The sequence below is a fragment of the Schistocerca serialis genome, chromosome 2 (genome assembly GCF_023864345.2).
Source record: "Schistocerca serialis cubense isolate TAMUIC-IGC-003099 chromosome 2, iqSchSeri2.2, whole genome shotgun sequence".
Lineage (NCBI taxonomy): Eukaryota > Metazoa > Arthropoda > Insecta > Orthoptera > Acrididae > Schistocerca > Schistocerca serialis.
Genome location: NC_064639.1, coordinates 185,254,736 through 185,280,233, shown reverse-complemented (window position 1 = coordinate 185,280,233; position 25,498 = coordinate 185,254,736). Strand labels below are relative to the sequence as shown.

General features: G+C 46.2%; 1 protein-coding gene across 2 annotated transcripts in view; it reads right to left on the bottom strand.

Moving 5' to 3' along the window:
* Nucleotides 1-25,498, bottom strand: part of LOC126456890 (division abnormally delayed protein-like) — a 1,035,355-nt gene that overhangs the window by 983,226 nt on the left and 26,631 nt on the right. The gene's annotated exons all lie outside the window — the stretch shown is intronic.

Here is a 25,498-nt window from a genome sequence, read left to right as displayed (position 1 = left end):
TTTTCAACATATGATCCATAAATAATATGAACAACAGTGGAGACAGGTTGCAGCCTTGTCTTACCCCTGAAACTACTCTGAACCATGAACTCAGTTTACCGTCAACTCTAACTGCTGCCTGACTATCCATGTAAAGACCTTTAATTGCTTGCAAAAGTTTGCCTCCTATTCCATAATCTCGTAGAACAGACAATAACTTCCTCCTAGGAACCGGTCATATGCCTTTTCTAGATCTATAAAGCATAGATACAATTCCCTGTTCCACTCATAACACTTCTTCATTATTTGTCGTAAGCTAAAGATCTGGTCCTGACAACCTCTAAGAGGTCTAAACCCACACTGATTTTCATTCAATTGCTCCTCAACTAATACTCGCACTTTCCTTTCAACAATACCTGAGAAGATTTTACCCACAACGCTGATTAAAGAGATACCTCTGTAGTTGTTACAATCTTTTCTGTTCCATGTTTAAAGATTGGTGTGATTACTGCTTTTGTCCAGTCTGGTGGAACCTGTCCCGACTCCCAGGCCATTTCAATTATCCTGTGTAGCCATTTAAGACCTGACGTTCCACTGTACTTGATGAGTTCCGACTTAATTTCATCCACCCCAGCTGCTTTATTGCACTGCAATCTGTTGACCATTTTCTCCACTTCCTCAAACGTGATCCTATTTCCATCATCATTCCTATCCCATTCTACCATTTGAATAAATATTAAAATCTCTCACGATGGCAGGTTGTCTTAAAATGTGGAACCTTTAGGTTCAAATAAGACCGCAGGGCACAGGTGCACCAATTCATTGCAGCCTTCGGAGGCCTGTCCCTCAATCAGGCCTAGTAACCTAACCCTTAAACGACCGATCCCCGCCTCCAGTCCGGGACACAGGAACTGTTAGCGCCGCCGCGTCCAGTTATGTTGGCAACGGGCCTTTTCGCCCACTGCTGAAGTGCACTGTGGAGACGTGTCCGTGGTAATAAAATTTCTGGGAGACCTTCTCCCAGTTCCAGTATTAGGTGGCTCCTTGAAGGTGCTAGACGTGCTTTCTGTGGGATCCATAACGCAGAAGTGGCCGTCATCTTAGTTCAAGCTTCACTTTGCATCACTTTGGAAACAATCTCGAGTAATATCCTATTGCTATCGCGTATCGTGATTACCGGTAGGGAGGTTATGGGAGCTAGAGTGGTTGCTCGCATGCCGTTACGCGAAATGCCACACTAGCATCCAACACTGTTAATCTGTCAGCAGTGATGCAGGAAGTTAGAACACGCTGCCCTGTTTGTGCTTACTACTTTCGAGGTAAAACTCACTCCAGGGATTAGTTCTTGATTTCATTGCTACATTGAACTCTTCAGGCGTTTCTCTTGTATGTTACCTGGCATACAGCCAGATGGGAGCTCGCCAAGTATGTCAATAATTGTGATTTCAACCATAATGTTTTGTGTTCGCTTTTGGTTACAATATATTTTCAGATTACTCTCAAAGGACTTTCATCGACTGTAGCTTTCCCATGCCCTCTTTTTATTGAGCCTAACAGCGTTTAGACAACCAACCCCCCACCCCCCCATTCCCCCTCCTACCTTCCAGTAGGAGATGAATCCGGAGTCCTATGCGGTCAAATGATGTACGTCTCAGTATGATAGGTAAATGCTATGACGTCATTTATCAGTCTTTAATGCCATTCACAGCAGACGAGTCGTTTGCCTCCATCACAGTCACACTTCGTTACGTCCAAGTGATAATGATTCTCTAGTCACTACAATTGGTTCAAATCCCAGTCCGAGGACCCGAATTTCGGTTTCCTTTGGCCTCCATAGACTGCTTAATTTCTCCAGTCGCTATAGTTAGCTCAAATCCTCGTCCGAACATCCAAATTTAGGTTTCATTTCGTCGCCATAGTCTATTTAAGGCTAATGTTGGCATGGATCTTTTAAAGAAGATACAACAGACTTGCTTCCCTCCGCTTCTGCAATCGGTGGTTGTGTTCCGTCTCTAATGACCTTGTTGTACCCGAACCTACACGGTGTTCTGTGCATTCTAGCTTACACAGTGGTTATTGAGTTTCGATGGCAGGTCTTGAAGTTTCCGTTTCTTGCTCGTTGATTTACGAGGACCTACTACGCTTATTTTACGTTATCGTAACGTAGAGTAAAAAAGCCTTCATTCCGTAGAATGCTGTTCACTACTGTGAAGACTCCATAACGGTCGTAACGGCGTTGTATGTACCAGGACAAATGTCTCGTTTTAATTGGTCATAGTAAAATATTGCATTTATACTTCAAGTAAAGGCCGTTCATCAAGGCGCAGGAATGTGTTAGGTGCCAAGGCAACATTGGTCAAACGTAAGGAAAGATCTAAGTTACTACTGACGCTTTGAGGCACAAATATTATGTTTTTTTTTAAATAAAAATTTCTAATGTGGACCAATAGGATGGGATGCGCGAATATGGAGCGAGGAGCGAGGCGAATGAATGTGAAAGATAAGTGTGGTATAATGCAGAGGTCGTTGTATCTTTGTTGGGGTGTTTTGGCGATGCTAAAGTTAGAGAATATTATGTTTTACAAATGTGTGTTTGATCAAAGATGCTAAGAAATTAGTAGTCGCGGTGACGTTCAGGTCCTACCAAGATGGCCAGAAACATAAGACGTAAATCTAGTATTTGTGGTAACGTTGAAATTCACTTCACGTGACTAACGTATCTTCACAACCTTCGTGTCACAATTCGACTCAAAATTTTTGGGAATCTAACGAGGAGGGTAAGACAAACATCAATTTTGTAAGAATGATTAAACGGGGTGATGGATGAATGGCACAATATTTAACTTGAATACATTACAGGAAAACGTGCTGATGTATTAAGAAGTATTAAGTCAAAGATACGAAACCAGGTATTAAGCAACTTTTTTTAATGCACTGGGATGGATGCTTTATTTATTTATACTGTATTGTTCTGAAGATTATAGAGGTCCCTATGACGTAGGTTCTCGGCTGTCTCACTCGCCCACTACAGCGCACAGGCCTCAATAGACAATAGACGCCTGTGAGTTTCTCCAGCTCGTGATGAATCTGCGCCCTTTGTGGCACGCAGTCTTGGACGACAGGGTTCGTTTCACAATTCCTGCAGGCTGACTCTTTCGGCCATATGTTTAAATGAGAGCGCAATGTTCGTTAACTCACATACCGCATCTTATAGCACTTTCGTTAATAAGCGTTGGTGAGACAACTTGTAGTGTTGACCTGCGAGCAGACATGCGCCCCGTGCAGACGCAAAAGAACCAATACAGTGGGCGGCACCTTTCACAGCTTACGTCGCTGGCCGGCACCGCCCACGGCGCGCCTGTCGGACTGCAGCGGTCAGTGGGCGGCGGTGCAGCGCCGCGGAAGCGCGGTGGGCGGCGACAGCGATTAACTGGAAGGGCGGAGGCGCGCGGTTGGCGGTGCGCAGCGCAGCACTCAGGGGGAGGTTTGCAGAGTGGCGCCCCGTGCTGTGCTGTGCTGTCGGATTAATAAGGCAGCGCCCGGCGCGTCCCCAGAGAAATCAGGGCACGCCTTCCGCGGTCTCACTCGCCGGCCACAGCGTCCCAATGTCGCCGGTCTCTGACGTCTGCAGGCGGGTCACAGCTGCGGCACAGTGCTGCGCTCTTCCAGCTCCACTTGACGACTTTGGAAGCTGCTCTTTTTTTGTGGAGACTTGAGAGTATACGTTTCGTCTGTGTCTGTACTACTCTATGGCTCTTTCACATTGGCATCTTATGGAATAATCTGGGACTTATTTGCGGAACATTGTCGATTCAGTAAAATACAGGGGATCAACATGAAAAATCCTTAATTTCCAAATGCAATCAAAAGAAACTATAACACACAGATACTCACGATTTGCTGCATCACGTAAAGCAAATCCGAAAGAACAGACACAATACATTCACTGAAACGCCTACATGGGCGATGGATCCAACTTCTTCAGTACAGATGCACAAGTACGTCTGACCTCCTGCGGGAATCTTACAAGGGAACCTCCCCATCGCACCCCCCCTCAGATTTAGTTATAAGTTGGCACAGTGGATAGGCCTTGAAAAACTGAACACAGATCAATCGGGAAAACAGGAAGAAGTTGTGTGAAACTATGAAAAAATAAGCAAAATATACAAACTGGATCGTCCATGCCTAAGATAGGCAATATTAAGGGCAATATGAGCCGAGGAGCGCCGTGGTCCCGTGGTTAGCGTGAACAGCTGCGGAACGAGAGGTCTTTAGTTCGAATCTGCCCTCGGCTGAAAATTTTGCTTTCTTTATTTTCGCAAAGTTATGATCTGTCCGTTCGTTCATTGACGTCTCTGTTCACTGTAACAAGTTTAGTGTCTGTGTTTTGCGACAGCACCACAAAACCGTGCGATTAGTTGACGAAAGGACGTGTCTCTCCAATGGGAACCGAAAACATTTGATCGCAAGGTCGTAGGTCAACCGATTCCTCCTCAGGAAAACACGTCTGATATATTCTATACGATACTGGTGACAGCATGTGCGTCACATGACAGGAATATGTTGTCGACCCACCTAACTAGTACACTTGGCGAATGGGTAAAAAGATTCTTCTACCTTGCCCGATTTAGGTTTTCTTGTGGATGTAATAACCACTCCAAAAAAAAGTGATGAAAACATAAGGGTTTGTCACATAAACTGAAAATAAAAAGTTAAAATTTTCGGTCGAGGGAAGATTTGAACCAAAGACCTCTAGTTCCGCAGCTGTTCACGCTAGCCACGGGACCACGGCTCTCCTCGTCTCAAACTGCCCTAAATATTGCCTATATTGCACATGGACGACCCAGTTTGTATATTTTGCTTATTTTTTCATAGTTCCACACAACTTCTTCCTGTTTTCTCGATCGATCTGTGTTCAGTTTTTCAAGGCCTATCCACTGTGCCAACTTATAACTAAATCTGAGGGGGGTGCGATGGGGAGGTTCCCTTGTTAGAGAGCGTGGAGGAAACAGTCAGGGATTGTGCATAGATGGCACTGGGTGAGACTGTGGGTCGGCCGTGAGGCGTGCCGAGGTAGTCCGCGCGATTGCTACAAACACTGTGTCCCAGCTGTGGTGATTAACGCAGCTGCCCAGTAAGAAGGAGATCCCGTGTTCGCATCCCGGTCAAGCACAAATTTTCACTCGTCACTGCTGATTCCGCATAACGTCCCGATGCAGCTTGTAATGGTACTTGAATTACGTAACCATTACGACACCTCACCTCAAACTCTCGATACCAGCAATATTCTACTGCGTTTCTGTAAAATAGTTAACATATTTCTGTGACAACATTCAGATTTGATTTCACTAATGTAGAGGTACTTCGATACATCGATATGTATGTATTGCAATGATATTATTCTTATGTGTATTCTTTCTTTTGTCACTATGATCTTTGATGTACTTGTAACTCTGATTTTTGGGCGCATAAGCGGTTATTAGAGAGTCAAGCTTTGGTCGTCATGTTAAAAAGACGCAAATTGTAGTCAGTTTATGAAATGTGAGCTTTAACAGTGAGGAAGATATTTTCAAGTATGTTTTATGTTGTGAAGTGATGTTTTGGAACGAGTTACGTGATACTGCCACAAAAGTAATAAAAAAGGAGTGTAACTTAAATTCGGAGTGCTGATTACTTTTTTACATCACGATTGTCCTAACTTGGAAAAGTTTAATCTTCAAGAATGGTTTATGAAACACATCTATAAAATTTTGAATATCGCAGAATAACACCTAGACCTCTTTGCATCCGAGCTTGGAATCATCACTACCTAGATTTTCGACGATTGAGCCATCAGTTCACAACGAGACCAGCGTGGGAAACACGAAAAGATGAGTGCCTAGTTTGTCGATTATTTCAAGAAATGACTTTATTAACTGTGCTCTAATGACACCTGCCACATAATATAACTTTGTTGTTGCCCGAAAATGCAATATTTAGCAGCGTGAGCAACACTACAATCATAATTAATTTTTGACCTTTGTTGTAGTAGGGTTGTTAGAAGCTGACATCACTAATCTATTCCTTTTCATTTCCTTTCTCCCTCCTCCCCCTCCTCCTTCAATTTAACCATACGATTCCTTTTGACTGAGTTTTCTCATGCTGAGAAAGTAGAAGGAGCTATCTGTTTTACTTGGCAAAAGCCAAGATCGCATAAATTCTTAATTTTTGGCAACCGGTTCGCTGTGAGTTAGAACCTCATTATGAAAACCTAACATGAGATGCTAACTCACAATGAAAACGTTTTGTAACAAAAAAATTTCTAAGACTAGAAGATGAGAGATATCTGTCGAAACTGGTTGTTTAACATAATGAAGAATTTATACGATCTTGGCTGTAGAAAGTTTTTCGTGATTCATTTTGTTTTGTCTCAGGCGCTCAATAATTAAGAGGAACGCCTACACTCCAAGACAGTGTCCAATGCGTGGTATGGTATGCGGAAATGAAATCACTCGTTGCTATAAAAAAAAAAAAATTCCGATGTGATTTTCGAAGTGATCAACTGATCCTTAAGACGATTAAGGCTTCGTGTGTTAAGTTCGTTGCCGCTAGGAGTGTAAACAGTCAGGTCGTGGCAGAAAACGCACGTCTCATGTTGCGGTAGTGGGGATCACATGGATTTTCCATAGAAGTCCGTTACAGTCAGTTCGCCGAGCATCACGAAAGCTAAACATCCCTCACTCAAAAGTTGACAAAGTGCTGCGTGATCGACTTCGATTCCACGCTTACAAAGTTCAGATTGCGAAACGACTTGGACACTTCGCCGCAAATATGCTATTGAGATGCTGGACCGGATCGGGAAAAAACACCAATTATCAAGGAAAAATAACTTTTTCTGACGAAGAAACTTTCCACACTTGTGGGAATGCTAATGGACCGAACATTCGGAAAGTCACAATGTCCCGTGACCCTCCAAAGTTTTCGAGAACTTGTCAGAAACAGCGGAAATGTGAATGAATGGTGTGCGTCGATGAATGACAGCATAGTGGAACCATTTTTCTTCGTCGAGAAAAACAGTGACAGGAACTGTTTATCCGGACGTGCTTCAGCAGTTTGCTGTCCCTCAGCTTCCTCCTCCTGACCCAGATATGACCTTCCAGCAGGACGGTGCACCACCGCACAAGAGGTTACATGTTCCTGAATTCCCGGGCTGGATATTTCCACAGCGATATTTAGGACGTGACGGGCCACCAAGTGGCCCCCGGGATGTGAAAGTCATTCTGTACGCCTCGACTGTATGTGGCCTCAGCGATCTACGCGGAAGGACTATGGATCAATAGCCTCCATGACCCAACATATGCTTGTGCCCACATGGGTTTGGAGAGAGTACCATCTAATCGTTTTATGGGCCATTAACTTTTTGTATTAATTTTTTAATTTGATTATTCACACTTTGGGAGTACGGTGGTTCAAATTCAGGTCCGGCTACACAGGTTTGAGTTTCCCGTGTTTTCTTAAATCGCTAAAGACAAAGGAGGAGCTGATTACTTGAAAAGGCCTGCCCGATTTCCTTCGTCATCCTCTTCCAAATACAAAAGTATGGTCAGATTTAAACTGTTAGCGTGGGGCAGATACGTTATAGATCTGTAAATTCACTACCACCCAGCGGAGACAGAAAAAGTGTCCAGCGTTATCTGTTAGCCAAGTCTAATATATCTCATTTGAATATTCCGTCATGCTTATTAACGGCTGGCGAAATAAGACTGGCCTGGAAAAACTTTCATGCTCCGTAAGACAGGCAACCCAACTCACATTATTCGCCGTGGATGCGGTTGATGTAACTATAGGTGAAATATTTTGCGGGCCCGTGCCCGTTTTAGTTTGCCGAGCCTGTAGATGATATTTAAACTATGGATGCCGGTAACCGGTTTCGACGTTCATCTCATCAACAGGACATGAGTGGAACGTCGAAATCGCTAACAGCTGTGTTTGTAACCGAAAACAAAAATTATGTTGTAATTTTCCCCGAATTTGAACATGGTAGTGCTTTTCCCGTGTGAAATATTCAGAGGTCTTTCAGTAACGCCACGCCACATTTCTTGTGGGCACCCTGCCATCTTTGGTTACGAGTGTGGCAGTGTTACTACATGCAGTGGAGACTGAACGATGAGAATGACTGCGGGTGGGAAATAGGAGCTATATATTACGCAGGTACAGCACTAGCTGTCTAAGAAGTTTAAATGTTTAATAAATTTTTGGATGTCATTAAGGATTAGCAAAATCTGGGATTATGTTGAGAGACGTGGTAGTGCGGGCGGTCTGGAAGGGGGACTGCTAGCGGCATCTTAAAGTTTCGCGGAGGGCGTTACGGTTTTATCTCAGCAGCACACCATCTTATGGCGGCAGACTTTGCTGTAATATTAACTGAATGTCAGTTTGCAACTTTCAAAGTAGAGGGTACTCTGATGTGTCCCACGGTGCCTCTATTTTTCGGCGGCAGTTCTGTATCGGATTAGGAGGCTATTTGCTGGAGGGAGTGCCGACCAAAGAAAAAAAAACTTTATTTTATTTATTAACCATGAAATGAGTTGTTCTCTATTTGTGACGAAACTGGAGTGAGCCTGGCATGAATTTCAGACCATCGTATCTCCGAACTGTTGGGATTTACAAGGACGTTGCATATGATGAGTTGGAAGTTTAACAGGGATGGTTAGCGTCGTACACGGAACTAACCTAACTGTAATCGGACACCTGCAGGACTTAAAAAGCCTTTTTGTCTCAATTACAGTGAGACAGGTGACCCTTGCCTAGACTTATTCCACAAACACAGCTGTGCAGACACCTGTGTCCGCCGGTTAGCAATTCCTTCATCGACAGTAGCGTATCTTACGCCGCTTGATTGTGTCGCTATGTACTGAAGAGCTTATTAAGCGTGGAAGATTCATTAATGTGTGTGTGTATGTGTGTGTGTGTGTGTGTGCGTGTGTGTGTGTGTGTAGGGAAGGTTAGATCACTCCTTTGAGCCCTATGGTATTGTAAGCAGAATGATCTCCCTATATGATACTAACATCCACTGGCAATATTCTCATTCTGAAGACGATACGTGGTGCATAAGGCAGTGTGTTCTTTACTACGAACTTAGTTAATTTGCTACCAAAAAAGTTACCTAGTTGAAGATGGTTTAAATCTTGGACTCCCTTCATTCAAAATACTGGCCTCCACGGAAAATAGGACAGAAATTTGAAAGTGAACTACACAGTTCAAGTTTTTCACTCTCATTTTAATCCACTAGTCTCGTCTTATTAGTGTCTTCTTCACCTTTTGTCATAACCTGTTTTTTACTTCTTACAGCATCAACAACTGCCGCTTGAAACTTGTGGTGTGTAGCGGAGTGTACTTCAGGCACTGGTTTAACTTATCCTTTTCCTCCTTCCATTTGCAAATAGAGCGCGGAAAGAGACTGTCGGAAACCTTCATATGAGCCTGAATTTTTATGATTTTACTCTCGCCGTAATTTCCACAGACGTATGCAGACGGAATTAATATGTTACCTAACTCTTCTTGTATTGTATGGTGATCTAGTCGAATATTTCGTACCAGCGCACACGTCGAAAAATAAAATCATCATCTAGCACACATAAGTATTTCGTGTCACTGTCAAACACATATCACAGTCAAAGGCAGTACAAGCAATGAACCAGCAACATTCCACATCATCTTCACAACGACCCACCAACATACCGCATCATCTTCACAAATCTCTGCAAACCACCATACTGATAGCTACACATTCATATTGTCATAACAGGAACTCACAGAAATGAAGTGAAAGCGTGTATTGGAAAACGTTACGTGCCCCAAACTGCAACTCTTATATTTTCGATATGAATACTCTTTTACTCCAAAAGAGGTTAATTAAAATTTCTCATCAGTAGCGTCCTTTCACACAAACAAGAATCTGAAAGGCAGTTCGGAGTATGAGACTCCCGCTGTTTTCTGCCGGGAATATTCGTATCTTTCAAATTACTCTGAACGCGAAACAATGGTAAAGTCTTTGTTGAAGATAGATGTTTATTACATTTTTATGCAATTTTAGTTTGGCTATGATCAGTGGTGATGCCGGATCCCAGCTTGACAGCTTCGTTTATGTCAGGCATGACTACTTGAAAATAGGTCTACGACTCTGAAACGAGCAGCAAAGAACAAATGATAAGTAAATACAAATACAAAAGTAGAAAGCGTTTGTCAGCTACGGACTCGCCAACGAAATTCTCTTAGAAAAGTAATGGAGACTGTTGTGTCTTATTTGAATGCTGTGTGATTCTTTAGCGGATGCAGGAGCGAGGTTCAGATGCTGTTCGTTAGCAGAGAATCAAATATTAACTTATTCTACATCTAATATAAAATAGTGAAGTAATATATAACTTTGTTGCTGAAGTTACAGCGTCAGTTGCTAACAGTAGATTTGAATGTAGAAATATATACAGATACGAAAGACATAAATCTGTCACTTTTCAATAGGCCACAACGTCCATTCAGATGATGTCGATCCCTGGTCACTGTGAAAGTCTGTAAATGTTATTCAACTGGCAAACACACAAAAAAGGGTCAGTGCATGAAAGTTTGAACCTGAGTACACACGCCGCCGGGGCTCCGGAGAGGGGACGCTTGCATCTCAATGGCAGCGGCGTAATCCGTGGCAGCGCCCTCGTGCCACGGCGGCGGCTGTAGGAAAGGAGGCTGCGTAACTGGCGACGCACATACACTGAACTGCCAGAACATTGTAATCACCGACGTGCTATCAATATAAGCCCGACTAGGCGACAGCAGCATCACATGGAGAAGAATGACTACTACTCAGACACATGATCGGTGCATGTAGTATCAGTCAGCCTACTGTCCGTGTGTAGATCGGGGAAGCCGCGCGATCTATCTTTGACTCGGAGGAGATTGAGATGGCCCGGTGATTCGGCATGAGCATTTCGGAAACTGCACGACTTGTCAGGTGTTCAAGGAGTACAGTGGCAAGAGTATTCAACACCTGGTGAAACCAAGGTGAAACCGCTAATAAAACATTCTCGGCTTTCAAGCAGCGTCAAGTGGTTTACTGCCCACGGGCTGGCAGGAGCACAGTACGCTGCTCTTCAGCCACAGGTATTACAAGAGAAAAACAATGGAGACAATGAATGAACATAACATAATGGGGGACAAAGAACAGTAGACACAGTAACGAAAAAACACTAAGCTGTTTACACGCGAAGAAAACCAAAGAAACTGTTAGCACTTAACATGGACACTGATGATGCAGACGACACGTGAAAGATGGAACGTGGGCGGCGAAAACACTGAGGCACAAACACGACGGCACACACACAAAACTGAAGGCGATGATCTACAGTGCACGAATGTCCACTGAACGTGTGCGAGTTCGGGTACCTGCCAAGAGGGGGAAAAGGTGGGGGGGGGAGGGAGAGGGGAGAGCGGAGATGCCAGTGGTAGAGGAGATGGGGGAGGAATGAAGATATGGGGGTAGGGGAAGCCCGGGGGGAGGAAGGGGAGGAACGGAGAAGGGAGAGAGGAGAGAGGGTGCCCTGAGGAAAAAACACAGGAAGTGGGAGAGGAGGATCAAAGTTGATAAGAGGGGTAGATGGAGGGGAGGAGGGCATCATCAGGGAGGGGGAGCTGGTGGAAGTCACTTTGGGAGAGGCTAAGGAGAGTGGAGAGATGGAGAGCAGGTGGGATGTGGGAATACAGGCATGGCAGCGGACAGGGGTGGGAGAGGATGGGAGAGACAAGCGGGTGAGGGGGTCTAGTTTACAGGAGGTGTAGAGGATCCGTATCCGTTCAAGGAAAAGGACGATGTGGGGGAACGGAATAAGGTCATACAGGATCCGCGTGGGGGAGGGGAGACGGCTGCGATTGGCGAGGCGGAGAGCATGGCGTTCGAGGATTTGAAGGGATTTGTAATAGGTGGGAGGGGCGGAGATCCAGGCAGGGTGGGCGTAGCAGAGGATAGGGAGCGTGCCTTGGCTTAGATTGTCCGGAGATGGGGTTCAAATGGCTTTGAGCACTATGGGACTTAACATCTGTGGTCATCAGTCCCCTAGAACTTAGAACTACTTAAACCTAACTAACCTAAGGACATCACACACATCCATGCCCGAGGAAGGATTCGAACCTGCGACCGTAGCAGTCGCGCGGTTCCGGACTGAGCGCCTAGAACCGCTAGACCATCGCAGCCGGCCGGAGATGGGGGGTCCAGGAGAGGCGACGGTCAAGGGTGACGCCAAGGTGCTTAAGGGTGGGGATGAGGGCGATAGGACGGACATAGATGGTGACATAGGTGACATAGAAGTTGAGGAGAAGGAAGGAAGGGGTGGTTTTGCCTGTAATGATCGCCGGGGTCTTGTAAGGATTGACCTTGAGCAACCACTGGTTGCACCAAGTGGTGAACCGGTCAACATGGGATTGGAGAAGGTGTTGGGAGCGCTGCAGGGTGGGGGCAAGGGCAAGGAAGGTGGTGTCATCGGCACTAGTGTGGTTGTCATTGCCGTGCTTATATAGCCGCGCCGTTGCTCCTGACGTCGCTCGTGACGTCACTAGTGCTCGGTTCCGCACCATATACAGAAATGTTTTGGCCGCGCGACCGCCGGGCCCGATTCAACTCCCTCAACACCTGATCCCACGCTGCACTCAGCTGCAATCCACCGTCTCTACTGAAGGTGTTGTCAGAAATTCTAATCACTATGGCCTCATTTATCACGCTATCCCAGAAGCCATTAGACGTCTCATCGAATGTAATTCAGTGTCCTTTCTCCAGAGCATGTTCTGCTACAGCTGACTTTTCGGGACAGTGCAGACGGTAACACCTCTCATATTCGATGCGGCGCTGTTCAATAGTGCGAACAGTCTGGCCGACATAGAACTGCCCACATCCACACGGTATCTTGTAAATTCCCGGTGTTCTGAGGCCTACGTCGTCTTTCACAGATTTCATTAGTTGCCAGAACTTTGTCGGAGGCCTGAAGATTGTGTCTAATTTATGCCTCTTCAGGAGCCGACAAACCTTCCCTGTTGTCGAACCACAAAACGGTAAGAATGCAACCTGCTTGGTGTCTTCTTCAGAGGTCTTCTTCCTTTGAGGGAGTTGAAGCGGGCCCGGCGGTCGCGGGGCCAAAACATTACCGTATATGGAGCGGGACCGAGCACCAGTTACGTCACGAGAGACGGCGCGGCTATATAAGCACGGCAATGACAGCCACACGAGTCATCCACTTGACAATGGCAGAGGAGATCTCTGCCGAAAGCTTGTGGTCAGTGAATCACTTGACGCTGCTTGAAACCCGAGAATGTTTTATTAACGGATATCGCCACGAAAGCATGCATTCGTGCATACATTATTACAGATGTAGGACGTCGTACGGTGGGAAAAACAGAGCAACCTGACAGGCGGCTAACTGTAGCGGAGCTAACATCAGACTGTAATACTGGGCAGAGTACAAGTGTGTCTGAACACACAGCCCGCCGCACATTCCCAGTGATGGGCCTCCGCCGCTGACGACCCATGCATGTGGCAAAGTTAACACCACGACATAGGGAACTACTCTTCAACACGTAACCATCGGCCCCGGCCGTTGCCGCAGTGACAGAGCGTTGCATGGTCCGATAAATTCCAAGATCTCCTTCATCATGCGGATGGTAGGACGTGAATCCGTTGCCTTCCACTGCGGGGTGGAGACAAGCTGGCGGCGGCTCCATTATGCTGTGGGGAACTTCACGTGGGCATCTATGGGTACAGTAGAGCTGGTGCAAGGAACCATGACGGCCAAAGAGTATCGTATACTGGTTACAGATCATGTACACCTCTTCAACACGATCATGTTTCCCGACCGCAGTGGCGTTTTTTAGCAAGACAACCCGCCATTTCACAAGGCCATAAGTGTGATGGGATGGTTCGAGGAACACAGTGGGGAGTTCCAATTGATGTGCTGCCCCCCTTCGCCCCCCCCCCCCAACTCTCCAAATCTGAACTCGATCGAACACACCTGGGATGTGATTGACCTTGTCGTAAGGGCTCATCGCCACACTGTCTGGAATTTACGGGAATTAGGTGAGTTGTGTGTGGAGATGTGGTGCCAACTCCCTTCAGCGACCTACCAAGGCCTCATTGCTTCCATGCTCTGACGCGCTGCTGCAGTTTTCCGTGCCAAAGGTGGACGTTGCGGCTATTAGGGAGTTGGTCATAATGTTCTGGCTGATCAGTGTGTCTGAAAGTGCGGCCGGGCGGATGGTGGCCGATACCGCATAGATGATCATGAAGAATGGTTGACTTCCGTGGATATGTGGTATTTTATCAAATGTGTGTTCAAATGTGTGTGAAATCTTATGGCACTTAACTGCTAAGGTCATCAACCCCTAAGCTTACACACTACTTAACCTAAATTATCCTAAGGACAAACACGCACACCCATGCCCGAGGGAGGACTCGAACCTCAGCCGAGACCAGCGGCACAGTCCATGACTATAGCGCCTTACACCGCTCAGCTAATCCCGCACTACGGTATTTTATCTCAGAGCCCGTAAAATATTGGTGACTAGTACACTACTGGCCATTGAAATTGCTACACCACGAAGATGTGCTACAGACGCTAAATTTAACCGACAGGAAGAAGTTGCTGTGATATGCAAATGATTAGCTTCTCAGAGCATTCACACAAGGTTGGCGCCGGTGGCTACACCTACCTACAACGTGCTGACGTGAGGAAAATTTTCAACCGATTTCTCATACACAAACAGCAGTTGACTGGCGTTGCCTGGTGAAACGTTGTTATGATGCCTCGTGTAAGGAGGAGAAATGCATTCCATCACGTTTCCGAATTTGATAAAGGTCGGATTGTAGCCTATCGCGATTGCGGTTTACCGTATCGCGACATTGCTGCTCGCCTTCGTCGAGATCCAATGACTATTAGCAGAAAATGGAATCGGTGGGATCAGGACGGAAATACGGAAGGCCGTGCTGGATCGCAACGGCCTCGTATTACTCGCAGTCGAGATGACAGGCATCTTATCCACATGGCTGCAACGGATCGTGGAGCCGCGTCTCGATCCCTGAGTCAACAGATGGGGACGTTTGCAAGACAACAACCATCTGCACGAAGAGTTGGACAACGTTTGCAGCAGCATGGACTATCAGCTCGGAGACCATGGCTGCGGTTACCTTTGACGCTGCATCACAGACACGAGCACCTGCGATGGTGTACTCAACGACGAACCTGGGTGCACGAATGGCAAAACGTCATTTTTTCGGATGAATCCACGTTCTGTTTACAGCATCATGATGGCCACATCCGTGTTTGGCGACATCGCGGTGAACGCACATTGGGAGCGTGTATTCATGATCGCCATACTGGTGTATCACCCGGTGTGATGGTATGGGGTGCCATTGGTTACACGTCTCGGTCACCTCTTGTTCTCCTTGACGGCACTTTGAACAGTGGACGTTACTTTTCAGATGTGTTACGACCCGTGGCACTACCCTTCATTCAATCCCTGCGAAACCCTACATTTCAGCAGGATAATGCACGACCGCATGTTGCAGGTCCTGTACGGGCCTTTCTGGATACAGAAAATGTTCGACTGCTACCCTGGCCAGAACATTCTCCAGATCTCTCACCAACTGAAAATGTCTTGTCAATGGTGGCCGAGCAACTGGCTCGTTACAATACGCCAGTCACTACTCTTGATGAACTGTGGTATCGTGTTGAAGCTGCATGGGCACCTGTACCTGTACACGCCATCCATGCTCTGACTCAATGCCCAGGCGTATCAAGGCCGTTATTACGGCCAGAGGTGGTTGTTATGGGTACTGATTTCTAGGATCTATGCACCCAAATTGCGTGAAAATGTAATCACTTGTCAGTTCTAGTGTAATATATTTGTCCAATGAATACCTGTTTATCATCTGCATTTCTTATTGGTGTAGCTATTTTAATGGCCAGTAGTGTATTTACGAGCGCTGAGGTGAAATACAGAAATTTTTGTGAGGGAAATATATTAGTCGACCACTATATTACTGAGAGTGAGGGCACTGCAGTCTTCTTATCATGGGCTATTATCGTGATATTTTACGTGGATGTACCGAACCAGTTGACAGTGTATGCACCACTATCTCGAAATCATTCAGTGTGCGATAAGCTTTCCATAGTCACCGCTGTAACGTCAGCAAGCGTTCCTGTTAACGGCCACAGGAGGCCGACTGGCGTAACATCGTGATCGTGTAGTAGATTACAATGACGTTGGTAGCACTTCAACACACGAGCCGGTGTTTACTGCTTTCTCGGCCTAGTGAGCGCAGTTAACCGATCCAGCAACAGCCTGAAATTTACACGACGAAATTTGTACTAGATTACCTGCTGCGCGCCAGAAGTATGAATTATTCATGAAGTTTTGACAGAGGTCTGTGACTGAATTAATGCTCGCTGGAGATGCTGCAGCTACAGTCAGCCGCCCGTGTCAGAACTGCGCCAGCTTTGACGAGCCGGCTGTTGTACGGCTAATGCGTGGTACGAGTAAGGGAACTCACTGTACGAGTTTATTCAGGGTCACAGTACACCTAGCTGTAGTAGCAGCAGCAGGAAGAATGGCAACGTAGAATTTTTATCATAGAAGTTTAACAGTGTCCGATATACTCCTATGGAATGCATTTGCACCGTCAGATTAAGAAAAGAACGACGAACCAGAAAGAGTTATCCGAATGGGCAGGGAATCAGTTGTGTGATGTATATGTACAGACAAACAAATTATTATAGTTTCAGAAAAATTGGATGATTTACTCAAGAGGAAGATCTTCACAGGTAGAGCAAATCAATAACTCGTTGGTCCACCTTTGTCCCTTATGCAAGCAGTTATTCAACTTGGCATGGAATGATAGAGTTGTTGGATATCCTCTTGAGGGATATTGTGCCAAATTCTATCCAACAGTTGCGTTAGATCGTCAAACTGTTGGACGACCCTGCCCATAATTCCCCACAATTTCCAGTTGGGGAGAGATCAGACGACCTTGCTCGACAAGGAAGTGTTTGGCAAACACGAAAACAAGCAGTAGAAATTACGGCCGGATGTAGGCGGGCATTATCTTGTTGAAATGTAATATCAGGATGGCTTGCGATGAAGGGCAAAAAACAGGGCGTAGAATATCGTCGGCGTACCCTGTGATTATGGACAACCAAAGGTATCCTGTCATGAAAAGAAACGGCGCCCCACATCTCCACTCCTGGTTGTCGGCCCCTATGGCGGGCTACAGTCAGTTAAGTATCCCATCGCTGTCTTCACTCATCATCGGGGCTCAGTTCCAAGCGGGTCTTGTCACTTAAGATGGTTCAAATGGCTCTGAGCACTGTGGGACTTAACATCTGAGGTCATCAGTCCCCTAGAACTTCTCTCTCTCTCTCTCTCCTCCCGCACAGGCCATGAAGGCCCAAAGGTACCGACTGGCCGCCGTGTCATCCTTAGCCCACAAGCGTCACTGGATGCGGATATGGAGGGGCATGTGGTCAGCACAGCACTCTTCCAGCCGTATGTCACTTAATGTGACCGGAGCTGCTACTTCTCAATCAAGTAGCTCCTCAGTTTGCCTCACAAGGGCTGAGTGCACCCCGCTTGCCAACAGACCGGATGGTCACCCATCCCAGTGCTAGCCCAGACCGACAGCGCTTAACTTCGGTGATCTGACGGGAACCGCTGTTACCACTGCGGCAAGGCCGTTGGCTCCCTGGAACTTAGAACTACTTAAACCTAACTAACCTAAGGACATCACACACATCCATGCCCGAGGCAGGATTCGAACCTGCGACCGTAGCGGTCGCTCGGTTCCAGACTGAAGCGCCTAGAACCGCTCGGCCACCGAGGCCGGCTCTTGTCACTTAAGACAATTCTGTTCTAGTCAATGAGATTCCAAACTGAAGACGTGTCTGGAGACCCAGACAGACATGGGAGACCAACCTGAATGTCGCCCGACAGCCAGTAATGATGGTCTGGGTTTCCATTTCTTTTCATAGCAGGACCCTTCTGATTATCGTCGCCGGCAGTGTTACAGCACAGCGCTACGTCGACGATATTCTGCGCCCTGTTCTGTTGTCCTCCGTGGCAAGCCAACCTCAGCTTACATTTCAGCAAGATAATGCCCGCCCACACACGGTGATAGTTTCCACTGCTTGTCTTCGCGCTTACCAAACACTACCTTGGCCAGCAAAGTCGCTGGACCTTCCCGAATGAGAATGTTTGGGCAATTATGAGCAGAGTCCTTCAACGAGCTCGGGATTTCGACGATTTAACGCGCAAAAAGGACAGAATTTGGAACGATATCCGTCAGGAGGACGTCAAATAAACGTGTCAATCACTACCAAGCAGAATAACTGCTTGCGTAATGGCCAGAGGTGGACCAATGGTTACTGACATGCTCTATCTCTGAAGCTCTTTCTCTTGAATTAATCGCCCATTATTTCTGAAATTGTAATCATTCTTTTTTTGTACATTTACATCACACCTACCGATTTCTGTCCCATTAGGATAATTCCTTACTTGTTCGTCTTTTCTTGTCTTGAAGTGTATTACTAGTTTTCTCACAATTGTAATTTTCATGCGCTTAAACTGAATACGTTTATTGACTGAATACATCTTCCGAAATCCCGAAGATGGCGGGGATAAAATGCAGGAAACGAAAGGTTATCTACAGCATGTTCTGCAACCAGACTGCAGTTGTAAGAGTGGAAGGGGGTTGAAGAGAAACAGGGGTGGAGAATGTAATGTAATAGGGTTGTAGTCTCTGCCCCGTATTGTCTATACATTAAAAAAGCAGCAAAAAACCTAAAGAGAAAATTGGAAAGAGATTTAAAGTTCAGCGAGAAGATAAAAAACTTTGATGTTGCAGTTCTGTCAGATTAGACTGGGAATTGAGACAGTGAAAGTAGTAGATGAGTTTTGCTATTTCGCCGATGTAGAGAAAATACAAAATGCAGAGTGGCAATAGCAGCAAAAAGGTGTTTACGAAAAAGAGAAATCTGTTTAATACAAATCAAAAGCTGAAAATGGTGCATGTAGTAGACTGTACTGTAGAACATATACAATAGTGTGATTTTCGTTTATAATTATCAAATTGTTCTACAAAAGAGCTTCGGAAGAATCAGTTAAAAAGACATTTGCTTATATAAAAGTTTTCTGAGTGTGGTATCATACTCATAAGACTTTCATGGTTACTAGCTCTGGCTGCGGACGCCTTCACAAGAAATTTGTTAACTTCGAACATGAACTGAACGAAAGCAAAATATGGATGATAACAGCACAGAAAAGACGATAGTAGAAACTATTTTATTAGAAGTTTCTTGAAAGTAAAAAACCGCTTCGCCCATCGAATTTTTGTAGTTTCAATTCCTCCACTCTCGGGGGACTGCGCCCAGTCGTCATCCTCGATTACGTCCAAATTTTTGATGTATGCAGAGCGTAGCTAGAAATAAAACCGACACAAGTGAGGGCTTCATACGGCCAACCATTTTGAAAAAAAAAATTTGGTGCAAATCGGGCGAGGCATTAGCCCCTTGTGTTACCTAAGTACATCAAACAGAAAATTAGTCACCACCGGCAGACATCAAGTTAATAGCACGTAATCTTGCATCTACCTTTGGTAATGGCCTGAGTGGGGAGAAGAGGACAGCCCACAAGTTTCTTATGGAATGCAATGTCCTGCTGAAGCCGTTCATTTGTGATTTGATCCTGTACAGCTTACGCAGAGTGGGGATGTTAATCGCTGCTTTTCAGCCACAGCTCCAAATAGCCCCAGAAATTTTATACGGGGCTAGGATCGGGCGGTTCAGCGGGCCAATCGAGGTGTGATAGCATACGTATGAGCACTCTGAAGACGGCCGTTGTCATCTTGGACGACCGAAGTGTTCACAGCATGTTCACCCACGGAAGTGTAGAAGAAAGGCCAACATTTGGCCACCGAGAATATTGCAATAAGAGTCCTGATTCAGAACTACGGTAGGAAAAACACCCACATAACATTACAGAAGCACTTCCTCCAGGAAGTACACCATCTAGAAATTGCTATGAGCAATGACATTTTGCCCACTGCACCCTTTTCCCTTCGCAGTATTAACTGAGAAGAAGCTACTTTCACTGACAGCAGCAAGTTGATTGCCGTTGACAAGACATGACACACATTACCGGTCGGTTAGTATCTTTTAACGATCACAGTGTCTTGTAGGAGCACTGGACAGTACGCGTTAATACACCAATACACCAACAAATCGGACATCTTCACTCACAGTGAGGTCATGGGCACCTCCAAACATTTCATAACACCTTTTTTGTTACTACGTCGCGTCTCGACGTCGACCATCATGCTGCGCTGATTCGTTAAATGTGGCTGCAACATTCGCACCAATTCACTGTCATGGCTTCCGTCAGCGGTGCAGGGCCACATATTTATTTATTTATTTGCCGCGTTCCGTGTGAATTTGCGAGGAAAGCTACTTTTGTCATGAAACGAGCCAGTACATAGTTTACTGAACGCTGATTAGAAAATCTATAAAAAGCAGAACTAAAGAGTTAATAAAACGCGAAAAATATTGTGAGAATTTACGGACAAAGAGCAGATTACAGTGAAAAGTACTCAACTGCTGAGTTTAAATAATGTGCCGCTTAGAAGAAGTGTCACAAGCAAACCTCTGGACTTGTGTTTGAATATATGGGATTCATCACCAATTCTTCTAGAGGTGTATTGACATTGAATCCTGCGGAAACGTGCACAAGTGTCTGTGCAGTGCTAAACGAAGTTTATACAACCGCATACCGTTTCTACTCCGTCCAGCATTCGCTGAATAAACGTTGTGTTTTCTTGCGAATGAGTCAGTTTTGTCAGCTGAAAATCCCACGATGGAATATACTCACAGGGACGGCAGAGCAAGAATTCTGAGCGACCTAACAATGACCTAAACCAAGTTACACCGCAGATCAGCCAGACTGCCCTTGTCTGTGCTAAGAATATTCTTGGTAAGTGCAAAGAGTTCCCCAAAATACAGCAACGTACGAGGTGCACTGGCACAGTAGATATCATTTTTATAGTGAAGATAACAGCATTTAGTTTCTGGACAAGATCTTGAACCTGATATTTCCTGAGTTAGAAGCATCTAAAATGTTCGCCAACACTGGCAGACTGCCTTGAGGCAATAGAACTTCTCATCCACTACATTTCCGAATCAGTACTGTACGCATAGCGTTTTGTTGCATATGCTCATTAATCTGTTGCCTGATGACCACGTGCTGACTACCCTATTGGCGACATTACTTAGGTTAAGGTACAAGTCATTCACAATAACAATTGTGGCACCTGCAAAGAGAAAACGTTTCGTGCCATGGCATTTATACAGGGTGGCCCACTTAAACGATTAAACGCAAATATTTCTAGAAAAACAATAGATACGGAAAAACGACTTCCACGGATTTAAATGTAAGGGAGAAAAAAATGGTCCCGAGCACTGTGGGACTTAACATCTGAGGCCATCAGTCCCCCTAGAACTTAGAATTGCTTAAACCTAACTAACCTAAGGACATCACTCACATCCATGGCCGAGGCAGGATTCGAACCTGCGACCGTAGCGGTCGCGCGGTTCCAGACTGAAGCGCCTAGAACTTCTCGGCCACACCGGCCGGCTGTAAGGCAGAGGCTCTTGAAATTAAACACTATGAGACATTGTGAAACGCAAGTAAATATTATTTTCGATACAAACTTAAAAAAAAAAAAAATGCAAACACCGTATTACTACTTACACAGTCAATAATACGAAAAAAGACAAAAAGAATGGAGTTGTTTGTATCCCAATAGGTCAATTACATTTCGAGAAATTGCAAAGCGAAGTTGACGCTTGAAGCCGGCCGCGGTGGTCTCGCGGTTAAGGCGCTCAGTCCGGAACCGCGCGACTGCTACGGTCGCAGGTTCGAATCCTGCCTCGGGCATGGATGTGTGTGATGTCCTTAGGTTAGTTAGGTTTAAGTAGTTCTAAGTTCTAGGGGACTGATGACCAAAGATGTTAAGTCCCATAGTGCTCAGAGCCATTTGAACCATTTGACGCTTGAAGTAACGGAAATGCACTGCTATTGCACATCCCGAGATGCAAGCGTAAATCCCACACTGCCCGTGATCGCGATGTGGTTGACGTTCTACGATGCTATCTACACTGCTATTAAGTGGAATGGAAACAACACAGATGTCCAGTCACAGACGATGAAAAATAAGGAAAGGGTTTACTCGTTAGTGCTTAATTGATCTTGATTACAGTCATAACTGGTCACAAAGGTAGCGGCATACCAAATATCACCCGCCGCGGTAAATATAATTAATGGTTGATCAAGGATCTAACAGAGGGGTACTAGTCATACGTAGTTGTACATCAGTTATATAACGGTATATGACACGTACATGGCATGTTACTAAACATTTTTAATGACTACGTTACAACCGAACTTCGGCACATAGTGAAACAATTATATCAACGTAAAATAATACCTATAAAAAAAACCACAAGTCTTCTCAGAATCACACAAAATGTACGTCTATATGTCATAACATTTCTCACAGCAGACACACAAGAAGCTATGTTCGAGGAGATCGCCATTTGCATGGCAGCACCGCTGTGCACGTTCGAACACTGATCGACTTACTGGTGTCAGTGTTTCTGGTGTTACTGCAGCACACGCAGCGGTAATGCGAGCTTTCACGTTGTCCACTGGTGTCGGAACCTGCTGCTACACCACATCTTTCATACGTCCCCAGACAGAATAGTCCGCGGGGGTGAGGTACGGCGACCTCGATTTGGGTCGGCGTTCACTGACCGGCACTGTTCCGTTGTGTGTAGGTAGATAAATAAAACACGCAAGAGGAAAACCGTTATCTCCGTATCAGTGTTTGTGGCACGAAACTATTATTACTTTCGGCCCTCGTGATAACAGTGAAAGTATTCGCACGTTAATCACATGGCGATTACGACCAACGCGGGGTCACGCTTGCATCTCTTTATGTGCGATAGCGGCGCGTTTCGTTTATTTCAAGCGCCAACTTCGCTTTCCAATTTCTCTGGATGTAATTGATGTACACTCCTGGAAATTGAAATAAGAACACCGTGAATTCATTGTCCCAGGAAGGGGAAACTTTATTGACACATTCCTGGGGTCAGATACATCACATGATCACACTGACAGAACCACAGGCACATAGACACAGGCAACAGAGCATGCACAATAACGGCACTAGTACAGTGTATATACACCTTTCGCAGCAATGCAGGCTGCTATTCTCCCATGGAGACGATCGTAGAGATGCTGGATGTAGTCCTGTGGAACGGCTTGCCATGCCATTTCCACCTGGCGCCTCAGTTGGACCAGCGTTCGTGCTGGACGTGCAGACCGCGTGAGACGACGCTTCATCCAGTCCCAAACATGCTCAATGGGGGACAGATCCGGAGATCTTGCTGGCCAGGGTAGTTGACTTACACCTTCTAGAGCACGTTGGGTGGCACGGGATACATGCGGACGTGCATTGTCCTGTTGGAACAGCAAGTTTCCTTGCCGGTCTAGGAATGGTAGAACGATGGGTTCGATGACGGTTTGGATGTACCGTGCACTATTCAGTGTCCCCTCGACGATCACCAGTGGTGTACGGCCAGTGTAGGAGATCGCTCCCCACACCATGATGCCGGGTGTTGGCCCTGTGTGCCTCGGTCGTATGCAGTCCTGATTGTGGCGCTCACCTGCACGGCGCCAAACACGCATACGACCATCATTGGCACCAAGGCAGAAGCGACTCTCATCGCTGAAGACGACACGTCTCCATTCGTCCCTCCATTGACGCCTGTCGCGACACCACTGGAGGCGGGCTGCACGATGTTGGGGCGTGAGCGGAAGACGGCCTAACGGTGTGCGGGACCGTAGCCCAGCTTCATGGAGACGGTTGCGAATGGTCCTCGCCGATACCCCAGGAGCAACAGTGTCCCTAATTTGCTGGGAAGTGGCAGTGCGGTCCCCTACGGCACTGCGTAGGATCCTACGGTCTTGGCGTGCATCCGTGCGTCGCTGCGGTCCGGTCCCAGGTCGACGGGCACGTGCACCTTCCGCCGACCACTGGCGACAACATCGATGTACTGTGGAGACCTCATGCCCCACGTGTTGAGCAATTCGGCGGTACGTCCACCCGGCCTCCCGCATGCCCACTATACGCCCTCGCTCAAAGTCCGTCAGCCGCACATACGGTTCACGTCCACGCTGTCGCGGCATGCTACCAGTGTTAAAGACTGCGATGGAGCTCCGTATGCCACGGCAAACTGACTGACACTGACGGCGGCGGTGCACAAATGCTGCGCAGCTAGCGCCATTCGACGGCCAACACCGCGGTTCCTGGTGTGTCCGCTGTGCCGTGCTTGTGATCATTGCTTGTACAGCCCTCTCGCAGTGTCCGGAGCAAGTATGGTGGGTCTGACACACCGGTGTCAATGTGTTCTTTTTTTCATTTCCAGGAGTGTATTTCAATCCAACCAGCGCCACTCGTCTTATGATTTTTCTTGCTAATGACTGCGTAAGAAATAAGGCGGAGTATCCATTTAAAAATATCTACATCTACATCTACATACATTCTCCGCAATCTACCATACGGTGCGTGGCGGTGTGTACCTCGCACCACAACTAGCATCTTCTCTCCCTGTTCCGCTCCCAAACGGCCGGCCGGAGTGGCCGTGCGGTTCTAGGCGCTCCAGTCTGGAACCGAGCGACTGCTACGGTCGCAGGTTCGAATCCTGCATCGGGCATGGATGTGTGTGATGTCCTAAGGTTAGTTAGGTTTAATTAGTTCTAATTTCTAGGCGACTGATGACCTCAGAAGTTAAGTCGCATAGTGCTCAGAGCCATTTGAACCACTTTGAACCACTCCCAAACAGAACGAGGGAAAATGACTGCCTATATGCCTCTGTAAGAGCCCTAATCTCTCCTATCTTATCTTTGTGGTCTTTCCGCGAAATGTACGTTGGCGGCAGTAAAATTGTACTGCCTCAAATGCTGGTTCTCTAAATTTCTTCAGTAGCGATTCACAAAAAGAACGCCTCCTTTCCTCCAGAGACTCCCACCCGAGTTCCTGAAGTATTTCCGTAACACTCGCGTGATGATCAAACCTACCAGCAACAAATCTAGCAGCCGCCTCTGAATTGCTTCTATGTCCTCCCTCAATCCGACCTCATAGGGATCCCAAACGCTCGAGCAGTACTCAAGAATAGGTCGTATTAGTGTTTTATAATCGGTCTCCTTTACAGATGAACCACATCTTCCCAAAATTCTACCAATGAACCGAAGACGACTATCCGCCTTCCCCACAACTGCCATTGCATGCTTGTCCCACTTCATATCGCTCTGCAATGTTACGCACAAATATTTAATCGACGTGACTGTATCAAGCGCTACACTACTAATGGAGTATTCAAACATTACAGGATTCTTTTTCCTA